The sequence below is a fragment of the Hemicordylus capensis genome, chromosome 11, assembly GCF_027244095.1.
Source record: "Hemicordylus capensis ecotype Gifberg chromosome 11, rHemCap1.1.pri, whole genome shotgun sequence".
Taxonomy (NCBI): domain Eukaryota; kingdom Metazoa; phylum Chordata; class Lepidosauria; order Squamata; family Cordylidae; genus Hemicordylus; species Hemicordylus capensis.
The window spans coordinates 19,074,703-19,095,641 of record NC_069667.1 but is presented as its reverse complement, the minus strand read 5'-3'; the positions used below and the strand labels follow the sequence as shown (position 1 = coordinate 19,095,641).

The 20,939-nt window shown below is 47.5% G+C and overlaps 1 long non-coding RNA gene across 5 annotated transcripts in view; it reads right to left on the bottom strand.

Moving 5' to 3' along the window:
- Positions 1-20,939, bottom strand: part of LOC128335611 (uncharacterized) — a 43,982-nt gene that overhangs the window by 4,410 nt on the left and 18,633 nt on the right. For all 5 annotated transcript variants that reach the window (XR_008311657.1, XR_008311658.1, XR_008311656.1 and 2 more), the window contains 2 exons: positions 10,685-11,012; positions 7,344-7,520 (listed from right to left, as the gene is read on the bottom strand). This is a non-coding gene — a long non-coding RNA (uncharacterized LOC128335611). The remainder of the gene's footprint in view (positions 1-7,343; positions 7,521-10,684; positions 11,013-20,939) is intronic.

Genomic DNA, 20,939 nt, shown 5'->3' with positions numbered 1-20,939 from the left:
AACTTGCTCTTCCCAGACTGGCTCCATCCCCTGAGGGGAATATCTTACAGTGCTCACACATCAAGTCTCCCATTCATATACAACCAGGGTGGACCCTGCTTAGCTAAGGGGACAAGTCATGCTTGCTACCACAAGACCAGCTCTCCAGGGAGCACAGCTTATGAAACTATTGGGGGGTTGTGCAAAATGAGCAAAAAAAATACTTTGTATTTGGGGTACAGAATGTGCAAGATCTTTGGGTAGCAGGATACAGAATGACATCTTACAATCTTACACCATTCTGCAATACTTCAGTGGTGCAATGCAAGAGAGAGAGAAAGAACAGCTGCATTTGCACATATTGGGGAACTGCAGGTCCAATGAACCTGCAGTTCTGCTCCCCTTCCCCCTGCTCTCCCATACGAATCGGACGTAGCAGAGAGGAGGGGAAACTGGCTGCCTGGGCTTCCTTCTTGACTGAAGGACAGTCTTGGCACCCAATAGCAGCCAGAACAATGGAGGAACCCCAGTTGTGGGGGAGTCAGCTTGCGGTGTCACGTTCGGACGTAACCGGAGGTCTAGGCGGCGAACCTCACTACACACCAAATGTACAAATCTCAGTCCAGGGAGGGCAACCGCGGGTCAATTTTCAGTTGGGACTGTTGTTGTCTGCATTTGGATGTACACAAATTGTAACCAGAGGTTCCTTCAACTCCGGTATCACATTATGTCCGAATGCAGCCAACAATTGGCAGTTCTATATTCTGGCACTGTTTATGCACACGCACACACCACAAGAATGAGGGTCCTAGGCCGGGGTTTGCAACCTGCAGAACATCCTGCAGATGTTGCTAAGCTACAACACCCATCATCCCCAGCTACAATTTATCGAGGCCAGGGAGGGTGGGAGTTGTATTTCAGCAACAGCCGGAGTATCACCAGTTGGGAACCCTGTCCATCTGGGCCAGCCCTGAATGCAGAACAAAAGGTGTGCAAGTAAGCATCCCATTCCATGGAGAAAATTAAGAGGCCTCTCCAAACTATTTCAACCCTCCCTCCAAAGGCAGGTTTGCTTCAGTCGCGATGGCAGGGTCTGGTTCTCAGTGTCTATCCATAGCTACCAATGACAACTTTTATTTAATAAACAGTTGCAGACTGAGTCCGCATTTGAGAAGACGGAGCAAAGATGCAGGCCGAGATCACAGACTGGGAGACCCAAAGCATCGGCAACGCTTGCTGTTAGATTCTGAAATGTGTAAAGTATTAATGTCCCCACAAACAGCTGGTTGAAAGCAAGTTTTGTTTGAGCTGTGCCTGTGTTGAACATTAATGAGGGGCATATGCTCAGCATTTTGCCAGCGAGATATATTTCCTGCACTGGCTCAATCTCCGCCTTCTCGCTGCCAAATTAACGGAGAGCTGTGAGCCGGTTTTCTCCCCCAGGAACTTTTTCACACAGGGCTTTTCGTCCGCATGTCCTCTGGAATGGAGATTTGTGCATTCACATATCAGCCAGATTTACCTCAAAGTCCTTGCGAGGCATAAGAGAGCACTGCACACACGATTTGGGCTTTTTATTGTGCGTTAGAGAGTAGCCCGATTTATATCCAGAGCCAAAAATAAATAAATCACTTTTTGTGTCAATTTGAGGGGGGGGGGTACAACTTCAAGCTCGCGGTAAAGCCTTGCAGTAAACCCGTGGTCAAGCTTTCTGCCTGAAAAAGTTCCAGGGCTGGCCGCTATACCTCTCTGCTTCAAATGTACTAATGGTTAGAGGTGCTTCTAAAATTCTGCTCAAGCAAATTTCTCCCTAGATTTGGGAGTTCTCAGTAACTATAAATCAAATAAATACATACACACACAATTCCCCTTTTTGGGGTGCGGAACGGATCTTGTTTCTGAAGGAACCCTCCACCGTTCCGTGTGCAACACACGACACAAAGAGGCTCTTGATGCAATATTGTCACATCAAGATTATGTAGTGTTTTATCAATGCATCATTAATTAATTAAGGCATCAATGTCGTTGCAAATTGTGCACCATGGGCTGAGCCGGTGTGATTTACTGCCTCTTTCAGTTCCTTGAGAGCTCATTTGTGTCTTTTCCTCTCTTCTGAATTAATGATGCAACACTTTAATACTACTACACTTTAATAGTGACATGTCAAGATAATCTTGATATAAAAATATTGCACCAAGCGGCTTTAGACTGAGCTTTCAAGTCCTTGGTCAGTGTGGTTGTTTAAATATTGTATTTTCACGTATAAACCCCGCACATGGGTATAACCTGCACCCAAGTATACCTGGTGGTAAAATGGATGTGTGTGTGTGTGTGTGTATAGCCTGCACCTGTGTATTCCCCATGGGGGGCAGTGGTGGAGGCTCTTCTAAGCCCCCCGCTGGCCTCCCAAATGACAGCCTGGGCCAGCTGCACCCCAGTTCAGGCCTTTGCATGCACACAGAGGTCATTTGTGTCCTCTTTGCGCAAATGGCCTCTGCACATGCACGGAAGTCATGAAAATGGCCTCTGTGCATGCGTGGAGGCCCGAACCGGGCTGTAGCTGGCTCGGTCTGTCATTTGAGAGTCCGGCAGGGGGCTTGGAAGAGCCTACTGCCCCCCAACTCCTTCAATGCTTCGCCACTGTCTTGTCACCCGCCTATGCTGCCTATCCCGCAGCCTCCGCTAAAGGTACGGAGGCTGCTTTCTCTCACTAACCCGCCCCCCACCACCATGCCTTTAGAGAAGTTTAGGTTAGGGCTGCCCTCTTTACTTTTGAAGTATACCCCACCCAGTCCATGAGTCGGTTCTTCGAACCCAGGGCCAGTCCGGTTCGAACTTAGACCAGTCGAACCGGGCTGGCTCGATGTCGAGCCCTGCTCAAAGTGAGGCAAGTTGAGCATCCCTACCTGGGGAAGCTACAAGCAAACCAGGTGCTCCACCACACTGAGCAGTGGCCCCATCCCCTGAAGGGGATATCGTGCTTACAGCAGACTGCGCACACATGTAGTCACCCATCCAAATGCAAACCAAGGTGGGTCCTGCTTAGCAAGGTGACCATTCATGCTCGCTGCCACAAGACCAGCTCTCCTCCCCTCCCTGGTTCACAGAGGAGGGGGTCCAATGTCATGGAGGAAAGGTAGGGCTGGGTTCCGGGGCCATCTTTGCCTCTGGAAAAATATTCCAACAGAAAGGTTCCCAACATCAAAGGCTATGTTAGGGATTCCTAACATCAAAGGTTTACCGATGTTCGTGTTTTTCTTATTGTTGTGTTTTAAATTGGAAATCGCCCAAAGATTTTTAAGTGGGGCCATATAGAAATGTGCTAAATAATGCTAATACACCTTCCACCTTCTTCCTTCCCCAAACTCCGCTTTCCCTTTTAAGCCGGCAAGTTTCCGCACCACTGTTCTTTTTGTTTATTTTCCCCAAGTGCCCTCGAACACTGAAAAATAAATACGAGGTGCCGCCGTGTGACTCCCTCTTATTGCGACGCACACACAGATACACACTTCTCCCACTTCCCCCCTCGCCGCCCTCTGTGTGTGTGTGTGTGTGTGTGTGTGTGTGTGTGTGTGTGTGTGTGTTTTGAGACATGAAACGCGGCTGCGTTTGCTGCTGTCAAATCTAAGTGCCTTTGAAGTGGAACTAATCATTGCCAGGATCATTTGCGCCGTCGTCCTAACAACGCAGCTCTCTGGCAAAGAGAGCGCTTTTTGTGGCGGCAAGATGTTCCTTTTCTTTCAGCCTGTCCCAGCGATGATGATACCGTCCCCCACCCCCCATCATAGTAAGGTCCTCTCGGATCCCCCGCCCAGTCCAATCTCACTCTGAAATGCCAGAAACATCTCCAAAGGTCTCTTCCCATGGCTTGCCCCATCCACTCCCCCTCCCCACAAGGAGGAACTTTTCTAATCAACACAAGATTTTTAATCAAGTAATCCAGGGGTTCCCGATGAGATACTAGTACCCCTAGGGGTATTTGAAGAGACCCTAGAGCAGGCGTCCCCAAACTGCGGCCCTCCAGATGTTGCTGAACTACAACCCCCAGCATACCCAGCCACAATAAATTGTGGCTCGGGATGCTGGGAGTTGTAGTTCAGCAACATCTGGAGGGCCACAGTTTGGGGAAGCCTGTCCTAAAGAGTATTCCAAGCCCCCCTGCCTCTCCACACTGTAGCTGCCCTATTTGTTCTCCATCTGAGGATCACTGGCTGGAAGTCAACGCATCCTCAGCGATGTGTCCACTACAGAAGGGGAGGGAGCAGGGTGAAGCTCCTCCTCCCGTGCTCCCGATTTACCCAAACGAAAGAGGCCTCCGAATTCAAGATGACCCCCCGCCCCCCATTTAACGGGAGAGAACTGAGGGAAATCTTTGCCTTGGATTTGGGTAAATATGGTACACAGACACACAATATCTATGGGATACCTGAGCTGAAGATTTGCAGCAGAAGGGGCATCCTTTCTGGGAACCCCTGTGCGATGCAAACAGTCTGTAATGCACCCCGATTGGAAAAACCTCTTTCCACATCTGCCTCTGCTGCAAGGAACATTTGCACAAGACCACAAGTTTGGGATCTCACACAACTAGGCATTCTTCTTGTGAGTTTTTCTCTGTGGGTTGTGTGTCTCTCCCTCCCCCCCCCCCCCCGACTAGGCAGGAAATGTCCTTGGACATTGTCTTGGCTTTAGAAGCCCCCTGGGATAATTAGTTCTAGATTCTTTCACACACACACACACACACACACACAACCCCAGCTGTTTTAGCAGGGATTGGTGGTGGTGGTTGTTACCAGCAGACGTCAGCAGTCCAGACTCCCTCCCAGTCCGACTTCTCAAGCACGTTGCATTCAGTCTTGTATGACATGGTTAACATGAACTTTGTGAAGGCCCAGTCAACCTGAAAGGGTCTCATACGTGAGACCAAGCGCTACTGAACTACAGGTTTTGATGGCAGGATTTTCACTTCCCCAAACATTTCTTTTTAAAAAGTCTCCCCGTGGTTTTAATTCCAGAAGAAAGTTTATGTGAAGTCTATAGGTTGGAGTAGGGGGGGAGAAGAACAGCAGTAAATGGCAGGGTCCCATAGCAATTGGAGGGGGGAATTGGCAGGAAAACAGCACAGAGCTAAAAGACTAAACACCCCCTACTTCCATCATGGCTTGATATTGTGAAGAAATGCTAAAAACAAACAAACAAACAAACAAACAAACCACCAAAACCCTTCCAGGAAAAGGATTCTCAAAGTTGGGTCCTCTGTTATTGCTGGACTACAATTCCCACCATCTCTAGCCACAATGGCTGAAGGCTGCAGTCCAATAACATTTGGGGACCCAGGTTTGAGAACCCATGTGCTAAAACGGAATCGTTCATATCTGCAGTCCAAATATTAAATATTGTCCTCTTTGCCAAACAGGGTCTGCCTTGGTCTGCATTTGGATGGGTGACTACAGATAGATAGATATAAGTTTATTCGGTCATTGACCAGCAAAAGGGTGACTACATGTGAGTGCTGTAAGATATATCCCCTCTTAGGGGATGGGGTTATAGCTCTGTGGTAGAGCATCTGCTTTGCATGCAGAAGGTCCCAGGTTCCATCCTTGGCAGCATCTCCAGGTAGGGCTGGGAGAGACTCCTGCCTGGTACCTTGGAGAACTGCTGCCAGTCAGTTTAGACAATAGAGACATGGACAAAATGGTTTCCCCCCAATTAGTTTTGAATTCAAATCAAATTCTGAAAATTCGTTTTGAATTCAAATCAAATTCCAGTCTGGTACAAAAATTCAGTTTGATCCTTTTTGGCACTTTTTATATACCAATCAGGCATCCTGAATGGTTTTTTTTTAAAGGTGCCAAATGGCTCTTGAATCAAAACTGAATCAAATTTCAAAAACCCAGTTCAAATTTTAACGAAATTACCCTTTTGCGGGGTGATTCAATTCAAATTCTAATCGCTTGAATCACCCAGTTTCAAGTTGAATCAATTCAAATTTGAATTGATTTGCACATCCCTAGTTTCCCAGACCATATTGGACACAGTGATATAGGAAGATGCTGAAAGGCATCGTCTCATACTGTGCAGGAGATGGCAATGGTAAACCCTTCCTCTATTCTACCAAAGAAAACCACAGGGCTCTGTGGTTGCCAGAAAATGACACTGACTCAATGGCACACTTTACCTTTTGTATACAGTAATGAGCTAGATGGGCCAAGGGTCTGAATTGTATAACACAGCTTCCTAAATTCCTATGTACTTTGCTATGGATGACTACAACTGTTTGCCATGGCTGCTTTTCATCCCATGGGGCCAACTCATTTTATCCTTCCTAGCATTCTAGGTGCTGGGATTGTTGATCATCAGCAAAACGATCCTCCTGCCATCTTTGACACAGACACAGTAAAAACAAACAGAGCTATCTAGGATTACGGCAGTTAAAGTTTAATACATAGCCTGGTTTTACAGTGGTCCTTCTCACAGGATGGCGAGGAAAGAGCCTTCAGCTTGAGCAATAAATTATTTGTTCAAGATGTATATAGAGCATATTTGCACCTAGGTGTAGTTCACATTGTTAAAAAATGAAATCCTCTGCCACACAAAGTAGAATTGTGGTTTCGCAAATCCTGTCCTTAAAAAAAAAAAATTAAGGCACACCTTTGCTTCTTTTGAATAACGTGTTGCTTTTCTACTAACCATGGGATGGCGAAGAGCATTTTAGTTCTGTACTGTACACCCAGTATCTTTTTGGTGCTTTTATAAAGAAAGAATTAGGACAATAATGATGATAGGGTTCTACCGTAGCCTTTTTTCCTGATGTGCATGCAGGGAGGTTTCATTTCACAATATTTTAAAAGTATTTAAAATATTTTAAATATTTTCTTTTCGCAATATTTTAAAATAAAAAGGTCTTTGCCTGGCACTAAAAAGACATCAGGTGCAAGGTGAGTCCCCAGGCGAGAGTGTTCGAGAATCCAGGGGCCACCTCCAAGAAAGCCCTGCTTCTGCTACAGAGTGGTCTAAGCTACTGCAGAGCCTCAGGCGAGGCACTAAATGCTGCCTCACCCCATGGCCCTGGGGGGGGGGCAGTGCCCTTTCACAACTGACCCTTGCAAATTCTGGACGTGCATGGAGACAGTGTAGGGAGACAGTTGCCAGCAGCCTCCTCTTCTCTCCTTGTGCTTCTTGCAAGCTATGCAAGAAGAATGACGTGAGGCACTCCTTGCAAAGCTTGCGAGGGTCAGATCCGTCCCAAAGAAGCTGCTCCAATGGCAACAGATGTCTTGTTGCCTGCTGGCACCCCAACAATCTGCCACCTGAGGTAACCACCTCCCTTGGCCTCATGGAATGGCCGCCCCAGGGTAGCTACTCACCTAACTTCTGAGAGGGGCAGGACTGGAAGGTGATCCCAAAAGATGACTCCAACATGCAGATAGCTTCTTGTAGGAGTAGGTGGTCCAGATGATGATGATGATGATGATGATGATGATGATGATGATGATAAATGTTTATATTCCGCTTTTCAACAAAAGTTCCCAAAGTGGTTTACACTGAGAAATAAAAATAAATGAATGTGCATGTATTTCCAGACATGTGCATTAAAGGCAAGATGCATCATCCAATGCAACTATTTAATTGCTAGAGAGCCTGGAGAGCTTTAAAAAAAAAATTTAAAAAAAAAATAGAGAGCCTGGAGAGCAAGATGGACTCTGAAGATAAACTCTGATGGACTCAACACTGGCCACTGACAAAAGATCTGAATGAGGCATCCTTTAAGATGCAAACACACACAAAACAGGAGCAGATATTTACAACTGACACATTTAGAAGGTGGGTGTACTTATGTAGGGGAAACATCTATATTGGGCAGCAGCGATCTAGGAAGGTGCTGAAAGGCATCATTTCATACTGCGTGGGAGATGGCAATGGTCAACCCCTCCTGGATTCTACCAAAGACAACCACAGGGCTCTGTGGGCGCCAAGAGTCGACACCAGCTCAGTGGCACACTTAGGATCAAAAAGTAGGAGTTGTCCCATAAGGTCCCAATCCCCAGGCTGGCTAGCACTGTTGCTTATTCCTCTTTGCCCATGTCCAGTTCATAGTGGGCAGGAACCTTCCAAGTGTGATGAGTCATTACTTCCAAGTCATGACTAAGCACTGTTGAAATCAATGAGACACGTTACTCATGACCAACTTAAATCCCGTTCATTTCAATGGGAATTAGTCGTAACTCGCTTCACTTGGATGCAACCCAGTGGAAATACCTGTTTATGAAAGGTTAACTGAGGTTTATCCATTCTGCCTGGGTTCAAAGCTAACTCCAGAAGCAAGTTTAATTGCGAACGGGGTTTTTTCCTCTCTCTCTCTCTCTCCTTGAAGGAGGCAGTACAATTAGAGTACAATTTTTATAGAGGCAGCACGCAGTTTTTTATATATATAGAGAGAGAAAATTGACAGCAGCCATGCTGGCAGTTCCTTGGTAACATTCCTCCATGACCCCTTTCTTTGCCAAGTTACCTCTACAACAGGGCAATCACTTCCCTTCCCACCCACAACGGCCTCGATGGGGTGCCCATTACCCGAGCACTTTCAGAAGTTCCATACGAACTTCATTAAGTCAATTACAGGGCAAAGACATCACCATTTCGCTGCAATTAGTATCAAAATGCCTCCCTTTCCCTAATATAATAGAGCAGATGTGGCTACAGACGGAACACCGTGTTTCCATGAAATATATCTCCGCACGCATATTAAAGCTCGCAGGCAGAGACCCCAGGGCCTGCACGAAGTGGAACAGATGTGGTATGATGATACCCGCTCAGACCGTTTGGCTAATGCTCTGCAGGTATCTAATCACAGGCGCCTTAATTAAGCGTACCGTTCAGCCAACGGGCAAGTGGGAACGGGCCGTTTCGCACAACCTCGTTGACGTGGTCACGAAAGTAAGGGAGCCTGCTGGATCTGGCCAAATGTCCCTCAACATCAGTAGCCCTTTTCACACAATGGCCACCAGGATGCCTCTGAGAAGCCCGAAAGCTATAGACCTCCCTTGCCGCTGCTCCACCCAGCAACTGGTTTTCAGAGGTAGACTGTCTCTGAACACAGAGGATCCACAATTATGTCTAATTAGCTTTGAAAGATCTTTCCTCCTTCCTGAATTTGACTAGTCCCTCTAAAGTCATCTGAACTTGTTGCTTCCTCCACATCTAATGGTGGCAAATTCCATAAATGAATTCTGTTCTGTAGGGGAAAGTCCTTTCTTTTCTCTGTCATGAGTCTCTTGCCTACACAGCACCAGATACCCTAGAGCAGGGGCTCCCAGGCCCAGGCTTGTGCCCCCAGATGTTGTTGGACTACAGCTCCCATTATCCCCTGCCACAATGGCCTTTGACCAGTGCCAAATGTAGGCACAAGCTATGAAAGCTTAGGGACCTCTGATTTTTTTTTTTTTAAGGATACATTTCTACATAACTGATTGAAAAATAAAAGAGAAAGGGGGAAAAACAGACTCTAAAACAGAGATTGAGGTCATCCCCACAAGTGAAAATGATGTCCTACCCAGGTTTGGGAGCTGTGTATGTTCCCCAATGTTTGGTTGTGGAGAAGTGATTATATGGAAGCAAGGTAGGAGGAAAAGCTGAAATGGAAAATAATCATCAGATTTGGATTTGGATTTCCGTGAAGTGTTATGCACAAAATATAATGAAATATAGAAATTTGGCCCTGGATATCTGAAGAACCGCCTGCTCCCAAGGATTTCTGCCCATTGAACAAGATCATTGGAGGGAGCTCTGCTCCGTCTGCCGACAGTGAAAGAGGCTCGGCTGTCAAGCATACGGGACAGGGCCTTCTCAGTCATTGCCCCCGGCTTTGGAATGCTCTCCTGGCAGAAATCTGCTCCTCAGTCTCCTTGACAGTTTTTAGGAAAAAAGTAAAGATGTGGCTCTTCACCCAGGCTTTTAAATGAGATTAGTATTTAAGGCTGCTGCTCTGTGTTTTTTGAATTATTTTCAAATAATAAATGCATAACTAAATCAATCAAACAATAACACAAAAATGATTATTTTTAAAACCAAAACTTGCGGCTTCTTGCTCAGATCATTGCCTTTCTTGTTTTTGTTTTCTAACTAGCTGAACCCGCACAGAGCATCTGGGCGCTAGGACTTCCTTGCTCTCCTTGCCCCACGCCACAGCCCCTGCTTTATTGCTCAGTGTCAGCCACCCACTCTCAGACAACCCCCCCCTGCTTGCTCACTCACTTGCCCCCTCCCTGCCTGCTCACTCGCTTGCCTCCTCCCCACCTCGCGCTCACTCACTCGCCCCCTACCCACTCCTCTTCCCTATCTGCATATGGAATCCCCACTGCCCAATCACCACGGTGCTTCTGTTCTGTTCCCTCTGATTGGTAAAGCACTGTGTGGGCGGGGCGGGGCTTGCCATGTGCAATATCAGCATATGATGATAGATAGATAGATAGATAGATAGATAGATAGATAGATAGATAGATAGATAGATAGGCTTTATAGAATTAAAAGCCAACGAGAAAAGCCAGTTAAAAGCATCTTTTAGAGCAACGTCTTGTGAATCTGTTTTATTATGCCAGTCGATTCAACCACGTTTTTGTACGTCACTTGGAGCGCTGAATTTGCCATCTAATCATCTAGATGAGCCATTTGTGAAATAAGATCACAAAACCTTATGCCGGCAACTCACAGTTCGCAGATTTTCTGCCGACACAAATTGATTGTCCCCTCCAGTATATGCAGTGAGGACGACATAGGCAGAGCCCACTGGACTTTGGAGCGGGGAGTGAGGGTCATATCTCAGTTTAACGTGTTGGTCTTCCAGGCAAAGGTGGCTCACCACTTTTCCTTCTCAAAGTCAGAGCTTCTGTTAATACTATTAGAGCCATAGGGTCAGGTTTCCAATGAAGCATGGTGACAATGATAGGCTGAAACAGATGCCCTTGGAAATGTAGGTCAAGCATTCAAGGTTCCAGTTTCATGGTCAAGGCCATCAGCGGAGGCAGCAACCACCAGTTCTGAAAACAACACAAAGACCATTTGGGTAACAGGAATGCTACTGGCGAGGCGAGGCAAGAACTTACAACCAAGAAACAAAACATTTCAGTGCAGGGTGAAGGATGTTTTGCAGGGAAATGGTCCCTTTGCGGGGGAAAGACAAGATTCCATGAGAACTACACTGTTGAAAACTACCTAGCCCAAAATCTTATTTTCCATGGTAGCTCAACAATTGTTTTGACACAGTTGTTTGAATCTAGGTTTAATGTGGGTTACCTGTTGGCGCTGGGACTCTAGCAGGATCAGCCCTCAGCAGCAATATCTCCTAATGACCACTAGGGGCTTTAGGGACATACTGTAGATAGAGGCTGCATTCGCACGTCACAAAGAACCACAGTTAAAGGGGCCAACAGTTCTGCAAGCGTTACATGCGTGAATGCAAGCAATTGGAGGTAGGCAGGAGAGGAGAGCTGGACTTGTGGTAGCAAGCATGACTTGTCCCCTTAGCTAAGCAGGGCCTACCCTGATTGCATATGAATGGGAGACTTGGCGTGTGAGCACTAGAAGATATTCCCCTCAGGGGATGGAGCCGCTCTGGGAAGAGCAGAAGGTTCCAAGTCCTGGCAGCATCTCCAAGATCGGGCTGAGAGAGATTCCTGCCTGCAACCTTGGAGAAGCTGCTGCCAGTCTGTTCAGACAATACTGAGCTAGATAGACCAATGACCTGACTCAGTATATGGCAGCTTCCTATGTTCCACAGCGACAAAACCGAGGGTTCAGATTTGGAACTCCAATCTGAACCCTCAGGTTGCAGTGAGTTTCGGCGCCACAACTTGAAGTTGGACACAGCCTATGGTATGTCCTAATGTAGTACCTCAGGCTGCATCCACTGGAACCAGAGTTGAGGGAGGAACTCAACTCCATCAAGATTGGCTGTGCAGGCTATCCTTCAAGCAAGAAGGAAGCCCACACGGCCAGTCCCCCCTCCTCTCTGCAGTCTCACAGAGTAATTTTGGAGCCTGGACCTGAAGGCCTTTGGAGCCATCACCCTCCCCCTCCAACTCCTGCAAGTTAAGCATCATCCCCCTACACACACACACAGTATTTTTCACATGTTGGTTCCTGAGGGCACAAACAGCAACTGAACTCACAAGAATGTAAAAATATAAAACAGGTATATTTATGAATTTGGGGGGCCCCAGGGGGTGTGGAGGCCCTGGACTTCAGCCCAGAAGTCCAGGGGTAAGAGCACCTCTGTCATTATGTCCGAATTTGGATGAGAGGGGGAGGAGGGGGCATAGAACCGCTGGTCCATTGAACCTGCATTTCCATGCTGCATGCGAATGTAGCCAGAGAGTCCAGGTCTCTCCCTGCTAGCATTTTCAGCACTTTCTCCAAACTACCAGAATAATTTGAGTGCCACCACACTAGTGAAACTAGTATAAAGCCATGATCAATGTATAGTGTCAAAAAGAAGCAAAGATTCGCACAAGAGTCAGGGACTGTGAACTAAATCCCAAGGAGTGTTGTTATTCTGGATCAATCACCACAAAGGTTAGAAGGTGTGATCTTATGTATTTTCTACTAGTAAACCTACAGCGTCCACAAATTAGCCATATTCACACATTACGTGCAATGTGCATGTGTACAGAAAACACATGTTATTTTCTCTATATGCACCTACAGTTATTTACATATTATGTGCATACAGCAGTACATGCCATCCGTGTTAGAGGGATCCAATGCCCATGCTGACTTTCCAAACTAACGCATGTGCAGTCATTCACATGAAAACATGTGTGCATGCCCTTTGTGTGTGTGATGTATGTGAATAGCCCTCATGTTACATAAACACCACTTGAGCAGCCACACAGATTTATTCCTAACTGCTTGTTTGTATCTCCTCAGGTTGGGTGAAGGGGTTTCTTGCCCTCAGATCACACAGTGGCACCAAAGGGCCTCGTTTAATGTCTCCTCTTCAGAGAAGAAAAAACAAGCTCTGGTTTCTGCCTTTCATTTCAACCACGTTCCCATTTTCATCGGGAGCACTTTTACAATCTTCTCAGTTAACGTTCCTTTGGCGGGTGTTTTCCACATGACAACCGACTCACCCTCTCTCCATCTATGTTTTGTTTTTCTTTTTTAAGGGAGGGGGGAGAGAAAGAGAGAGAGCAGGAGAGAGAGGAAGAAACATATTTTATATACTGCCTCCTATAAATTATTTACTAGCAAGGCTAAGGTAATTCCATTAAAGCAGCCTGGTTTGTTTATACTAAATAGTTATCTGGGGACTCTTTTGCTGCTATAAAGACACACGATTACAGAAGAGGAAGGCAGTGGGCGGGGGGACTGCCGATCAGAACAGCTGGAAAGAAGCAGACTGGAGGAAATGGGTCGAGGTAGGGGAGACCAGCGGACGCTTTGCCCTTTCCCAGTTTACGAGTCAAATGGCACCAACAGGGATTCCAGTTCCCTCCAGGGGCGTAACTGTGGTTGGGCAGATGTGTTCAAGAACACAGGCCGCCCCTGGCACCCCCAAGAAGAGGGGCTACCAAGGGTCCCTCACCAGCCACTGCTACAGCAACCCCACAAGGTCCGCTGATCGTGCCACTCCCCATCCCTCCTCCTACTTTGCCATTTCCCCTCCTCCTCTTTCTCCTCCTCCTCTTTCTCCTTCTCCCTCCTCCTCCTTTCTCCTCCCTCCTCTTCTTTCCTCCTCTCTCTTTCTCCTCCTTTCTCCTCCTCTTTCTCCTCCTCCTCTTCTTTCTCCTCCCCCCTCCACTCTCCTCCTCCCTCCTCCTTCTCCTCCACCATCCCTTTCTCCTCTTTCTCTTCCTCCCCCCCCCTCCTCCTTGATGTCAACATGCTGCATGGTCAGCACTGGCACATCCATTCCCGCCACTGCCCAGCTGGCTCACAGAGCTGTAAGCAACTGTATGGGTCCATTTCTTTCTCTTCACTTGAGAGAGGAAGCCGATTCAGCCACTTACCACCCCATGAGCTACCTGGGGAATGGTGGTGGGAGAAGGAGGAAAGGGGGGGTCTGCAAGATAGGGGTGATGTTGCGGGGGCAAGGGGCTTGGTGGCAGGGTCCCCCCCCCACTGCCGCAAAACTCAGCAACGCCTTTGGGCACTGCAAAAAAGATAAAAGGGGCCCGCTTCAGGGTTTCTTACACCACTGACCTTTATGACCTATCCAAAGACAAAGAGGAGAAACACATCTTTCTCTTGAGCAGAGAAACACGCCTCATGTCCTGCTCCCCAAAGAATGGCCTCACATTCTGGGCCAGGTGCAGAAGGTACCAAGTTCCCTCCCTGTCATCTCCAAGATAGAGCTGGGAGAGACTCCTACCTGCAGCCTTGGAGAAGTCGCTGCCAGACTGTGAAGACAATACTGAGCGAGATGGACCAAGGGTCCGACTCAGTATATGGCAGCTTCCTCTGTTCTTATGAGTGCAACATGGCCAGGGGGGTCCATAGATTCCTGAGTGCAACATGGCCAGGGAGACGGGCCCGGCTGCATTACAGCAGGCTGCCTCTACACACAGTGCACTATGGCATTATGGGATGTGGGAGGACTTCCTCCTCCCATTCCCATGTCGGAAGCCTGCCACCACGCCGGTCATCTGGGTACACAAGCAGTGTGGGCACAAGCACTGGCGCCCCGAAGAAACGATAATCCTGTGGGGAAGAGGCAGGTAGGATCCTGCCTTCCCCCTCAGCCCTCCCCATCCCAAACCCCAGGGGTCATGCAAACGGCCTTAGTGTTTGGTCAACACCAGTTTATTTTCACCCATCCAATCTGGGGAGAGAGGGGCGTATGGGATTTTGCTCCGGGCAATCTGCATCCCTCCTTTTTGACTACACTGCTCTCCGTTTCCAGCTCTGTGCTGCAGTTCGACATCTGAAACCGTGTGCATCGTTCTTGGTCCTTGGGAAACCTTTCCCCATTCATTCAGCCAACCATCCCAGCTTGATAAAGCTCCATATATTAACGCTTGTCAGAAGAACGGCGAGGATAATATGGACGTACAGCTGGGCCAATCTTGAGCGCATTTTTTTCCCTTTTTTTGTCCGTTGAGTACAAAGCCTGCCGTGGAGGCAGGGGGTTGGGGTGAAAGGCACGGATGTAACTCACAGCCTGGAGAGAACCATATACTGTGCGAACTTTGGGGCCTTTAATCTATCTATGTATTTAATCTTTACTAAGGGCGGAGGGGGGAGAGAAAGACCTCAGCAACTTGGGTCTGTGCTGAAAGAGAATGAAGAAATCTTTGAAGTTTAACTGCATTGGATCCCGCCAGCACCTCTGACGATGCCTGTTGAATACAGATCACAGGCGCATGGGAACATGAGTGGAGGGGGTGCGCATGCCCGCCATTAAGGCTCTGTGGCATTCATTTGCCATGCACTAAATCTGCCACTTGCATCATCCCCCCCTGGTGTTACACGCTTTCCGTTCCCCCCTTGTCCTGCCTTCCCTCATTCTTGTGTCCTGCCCAATATATGGGGGAGTGTTGGGCATGCTGGTGGGGGCTAGGATCGACAGTTCCAGTCCCATTACCCTTCACCCATGGCTTGGAAGGGAGCATGAGAAAAGGACTTGAAGCTTCATCTCCAACCAATAGGGAGTCTAAGCTGATAGGCACTTTCCAGGATTGCTTTCTCTTTTGATTCAAGACCATGTGGCTGAAAAGACTGAGGTGGGAAGAGAGGTCAGGTCCAGGCCAGATGGAATCTGCAGAGGGAGGGGATAATCCTGCACCCCACCTCTGCACACATGGTCTCACCCGGCCCAGTGCCTGGCTAGGAAGGAAGCTCGGGAATTGGCCTGGCTCCTGGGAGGCTGGAGGAGTCTCTTCCCTACCTGGCTGTATTGCCTTCTGCTGCTTAAGAGCATAAGAACAGCCCGGCTGGATTGGGAGGAGAGCTGGTCTGGTGGTAGCAAGCATGACTTGTCCCCTTAGCTAAACAGGGTCCGCCCCAGTTGCATATGAATGGGAGACTAGAAGTGTGAGCCCTGTAAGATATTCCCCTTAGGGGATGGAGCCACTCTGGAAAGAGCAGAAAGCTGCAAGTTCCCTCCTTGGCTCCTCCAAGATAGGGCTGAGAGAGAGAGTCCTGTTTGCAACCTCGGCGAAGCTACTGCCAGTATGTGAAGACAATACTGAGCTAGGTAGACCAATGGTCTGACTCAGTATATGGCAGCTTCCTCTGTTCCTCTGTTCCCACCAGATGCCTCTGGGGAGTCCACAGGCAAGAGATATGTGCCTGCCCTCTCTCCTGCTGTTGCTCCCCTGCAACTGGTATTCAGAGGCATCCTGCCTCTGGCAAAGGAGTGAGTGATGAATTGTGCCTTGGGTAAAGGAGTAAGTGATGAAGCTCTTTTAAAGGACAGAGGCTATTAAAAATGATTCAAACAATAGGGCCATAATATACTATGATTATATTGTCTGAAAACATTGCTGTAAAGCTTTCGTGGGGGGGGGTTGCCAAAGACTGAGTGAGGAAATAATTTTGTGGGGAGCAGAGGCACTCTGGATTTCTAGGCGGAGGTCCAGGGCTTCCACACACCCTGTGGGCTCCTAAATCCTATTTAGTCTGTCTCAGGTGCTGTGGCCACCGTGCCACGGGTCCAAGCCACACCAGGCAGCCAAGGATAACCTGCCCCAGATTGCTGAGTGTGACCCCTGCTTTAGAGCCAGAGGGAGGAGTGGGGAAAGAAATATGTGGGATGGGAATCTGTTGAGTGCTGGAATGTTTCTGCTAATGTATATTTGCGTCAATATACCTGTTTGATATTCTTACATTCTTGGGAGTTCTGTTGCTGCTTGCGCCCTCAAGAAGCCACGTGTGGAAAATACTGTGTGTGTCACGGCTTGTGTGTGTGCACGTAGGGGGATGAAGCTTAACTTGCAGCTGAGGTGGGGCTGCTCCAAAGGCAATTAGGTCCAGGCTCCAAAATTACTTAGGTGCACCTCTTTAGGGGAAGCACCCACTATCCTCTGGAGTAATCCCTGCTGGTCTCACTGACTAAAGTGTCCGACGTGGCGGATCTGTGCCAATGGCGCTGGACTATTATTAAAAAAGGGGGGAGGGACTTTGTCAAGCCATCCTTGGCAATTTGGGTCTCATTTCAAACTCTGTGTTCTCAGACTAAAGGGCTGTTGTGCGGCCCTGTTCCTCCTTTACCCCAAAGGACCGACCGTAGCAAATGCATTGGTGTTAATGCAGCTGCGATAAATACGTCTTTCTGTTGGAAACAGGGACATTGTCGGCATTGGCCGTAACAAAGTGTTACTGTTTGCTGGTGATGGATGCCCTGGTTTGGGAGGGCCTTCGAGCCAACTGCTTCCAGACTTTGTCCTGCATCCGAAAATTATCCTGGGACTCTCGGGGTGGGGGGGTAAAAGGAACAGCCCCAGTGCACCATGGGGTCACGGCTGCTTTGGACGGAGATTGATGGGATGTTTTCCTTCCTTTCAGTTAAGTGTTCGTGACCAATGGATTCCCATGCACTTGAACTCTGGGCGGAGGGTATCATTGGGACCTTGGATGGAACGCTCGTTGGCCACGCCCTCCGTTATGGTGAAGCCCGACGTCTCGCCGTGGTGAATGCGAGCACGAGAAATGAAGAAGTAACTTCGTAGAGTCAACAGAGAGCAGCGTCAGTGCCATTTTACACATTTTTACTCCTTTGTTTCTTTAATATCTTTACCCCAACTGACCATATGCACAGGCCTTCAAAGGAGCTGGTAATCCATGAGAAACAAAATGTATTTTTTGAAAAAGCGAATTGTGCCAAGTTATAGGGAAGCCAACATAAGAACAGCCCTGCTGGATCAGGCCCAAAGCCCACCTAGTCCAGCATCCTGTTCCACACAGTGGCCCATCAGATGCTGCTGCAAGCCACAGGCAGAGGTTGAGGGCATGCCTTCTCTCCTGCTATTAGCCCCTGCGACTGGTATTCAGAGGCATCCTGCCTTTGAGGCTGGGGGTGGCCTATAGCCCTCCGACTAGTAGCCTTTGATAGACCATGAAATTATCCAAACCCCAGGTAAAGCCATCCAGGTTGTTGGCTGTCACCACATCTTGTGGCAGAGAATTCCACAAGCTGAATGAGTTAGGCAGGAAAATTTTCCTTTGGGCAGAGAGACGCCTTTTAAAAGGGGTGATTCTCTTTATTTAGCAGGAGGATTGCAGCTGGCCGGATCCTTCCCCAGCACAGCATCCCTCCAATGTCTGTTGCTGGTGTCTATCTTAGGTTTCTTTCTCTCTCTCTTTAGATTGTGAGCCCTTTGAGGACAGGGATCTATTTAATTAAATTTATTTATTTATTTCTATGTAAACAGCTTTGCGAATTTTGGTTGAAAAGCAGTATATAAATATTCACCGTATTCGTATCCATACCCACCTGGGGCTCGACAGACAATCAAACTCCCCTGCCACTTACTTTCTAAAATTCTAACACACAATAGCAAAACAGGAGAACACCCAGCTCCCAGAACTGAATAGGATTCATCTCCTACCCAGTTTATGGGCATGTAACTGCCCTACTATAGTCACCTTAAGTGGCGCAGCAGGGAAATGATAATGATTGACTAACCAGCAGAAGGTTGCTGGTTCGAATCCTCCCTGCTATGTCTCCCAGACTATAGGAAACACCTATATTGGGCAGCAGCGATCTAGGAAGATGCTGAAAGGCATCATCTCATACTGCGCGGGAGACGGTAATGGTGAACCCCTCCTGCGTTCTGCCAAAGGGAACCACAGGGCTCTGTGGTCGCCAGGAGTCGACACCGACTTGACGGCGCCTTTCACTGCCCTAGTGTTGAACAGAATGGTAATATGGATGGCGAATGAACAGATCACAGTATCAACATTGTCGTAAACAGAAAGTGCTGAGATTCAGACTGGAAACTGGACGTATAGCATGGAGTGGAACTCTTTGCCCAAAGCTGGGAAGCAGAACGACTTCATGGAATTCCTCCAGTGGATTTCATGCAATTTTGGTGTGTGTGTGTGTGTGTGTGTGTACACACACACACAATATATATATTATTGCTAACTGAAAAATGGTTTTTCAAGTGGTGATTCTCTTTTAAAAGTGGCGATTCTCTTTATTGAGCAGGGGGAGAGCAACTGGCCCTCTCCATCCCCAGCACAGCATCCCTCCAGTGGCTGTTGCTGCTGGTGTCTATCTTATGTTTCTTTTTTAGCTTGTGAGCCCTCTGGGGAGCCTATCTATCCATCTATCTATCTATCTATCTCTACATAAACTGCTTGAGCGGTATATAAATATTCATCATGTTTGTGTATTTCACATTTGAGTTGACCCATTATTCTCTGGGTTTTATTTGGCGCTTCTCAAAAGCTTCCCTGTAATTGGGAAGGTTCCAAGTTCCCTCCCTGGCAGCATCTCCAAGATAGGACAAGATTTTATTTTCTTTAATAGGACAAGATTTTTTTATTGAACCAACAAACTACCAAAGCATACAGTACGATGCTGAGAGAGACTCCTGCCTGCAACCTTGGAGAAGCCGCTGCCAGTCTGTGTAGACAATACTGAGCTAGATCGACCAAGGGTCTGACTCAGTATATGGCAGCTTCTTATGTTCCTATGAATCTCAAGAGGAGCTAAGCCTCAGTCCTTCAGACTGCCATAGTATGCCCTGCTACCTGGAAGAAACTCCCGTTGAGTTCAGTGGGGCTTACTTCTGAACAAACATGCCCAGGGTTGGGATGTTAAGAGAACACGTTTGCATGTCAAGCAATAGCAAATTGCAACAGCTGATGAGGATGTGAATAGATGAATGCGACCTTTTTCAATGGACAAACGCCTTTGAGGAGACTCCCTTGTGGGGCGCTTTTGCGGATGTGGGGATCTCTCCCCTTCCTGCTCTGCTCCTCGTGATGGGGAAGCAAAGGTCACGTTCTCAGCCATCCATCTTCAATGTTCCTCAGAGTGACACGGGACCACACATTTGCTCTCGTTGCTCTTAACCCTGCTAAGTTTTCCCAAAGGTGTTCTAAAAATCACCCCAGCTATCATAAGCCCAGATCCAAAATCTGCAACCACCAATGATTCCCACCCACCCCTGCAACACCAGAGTTATATGTACATGTGTACCATTCATATGTACACATGTACATATGAAATATCAGTTTCATATGTACTCCAGATCAGTTTCATATGAGGATTCAAGTACATACTTATATTTTCATACTACCTGATATGTACCTCTCTAGGCAGTGTACAAAATTTGCATATCATATGTACTTCCCATATGTTACTTTCCAGAAATCATTACAAGAATTACTCCCTATATGTGTACATATTAGTTCAGAATCTATGTGTTTTCATCCATTAACTTCCGTGAACATCACGGCAAAAAAACTGAAGACAGGCCTCGGGGCTGGCAGAGACACATCAAAATGTAAATGTATAGTGGCACACCCCCCCAGCCTAATTAAAACATTTGAATTTGTGCACAAGATGAAACACGAAAACATGCCAGCATGGGTCAAAAGACTTTGATGGTGGAAGCCAGAACTTTTGATGACATTTCTGATGTGAAGTCAGAATTGGAGAGCAAACAGGGAAACACAGTTATTTATGCATAGCCCATTTCTGAAGCACATGAAACGGGGAATGGGAAGGAACCGTTTGACCCGTGGGCAAGATATTGACATGACTTTACATCAACTGCTTTTTAATCTGGCCCAGAAGAATCTAAAAAGAGAGAGAACTTTCCCCCAAAGAAAATGGATACAATTAGGAAAAGCCTAATTCCAGTGCAGATTTATTGCAAAGAAATGCCTTCTCTTAAAATCACAGAATCGTGATGAAATCTGCTCCAACCCTGTGCTCAGTGCAGGACATCTGGAGCTGAAGAAACCCCCACAGAAGAAAGGGGGTGGATTCTCACAATCACTGGGAAGTCAGA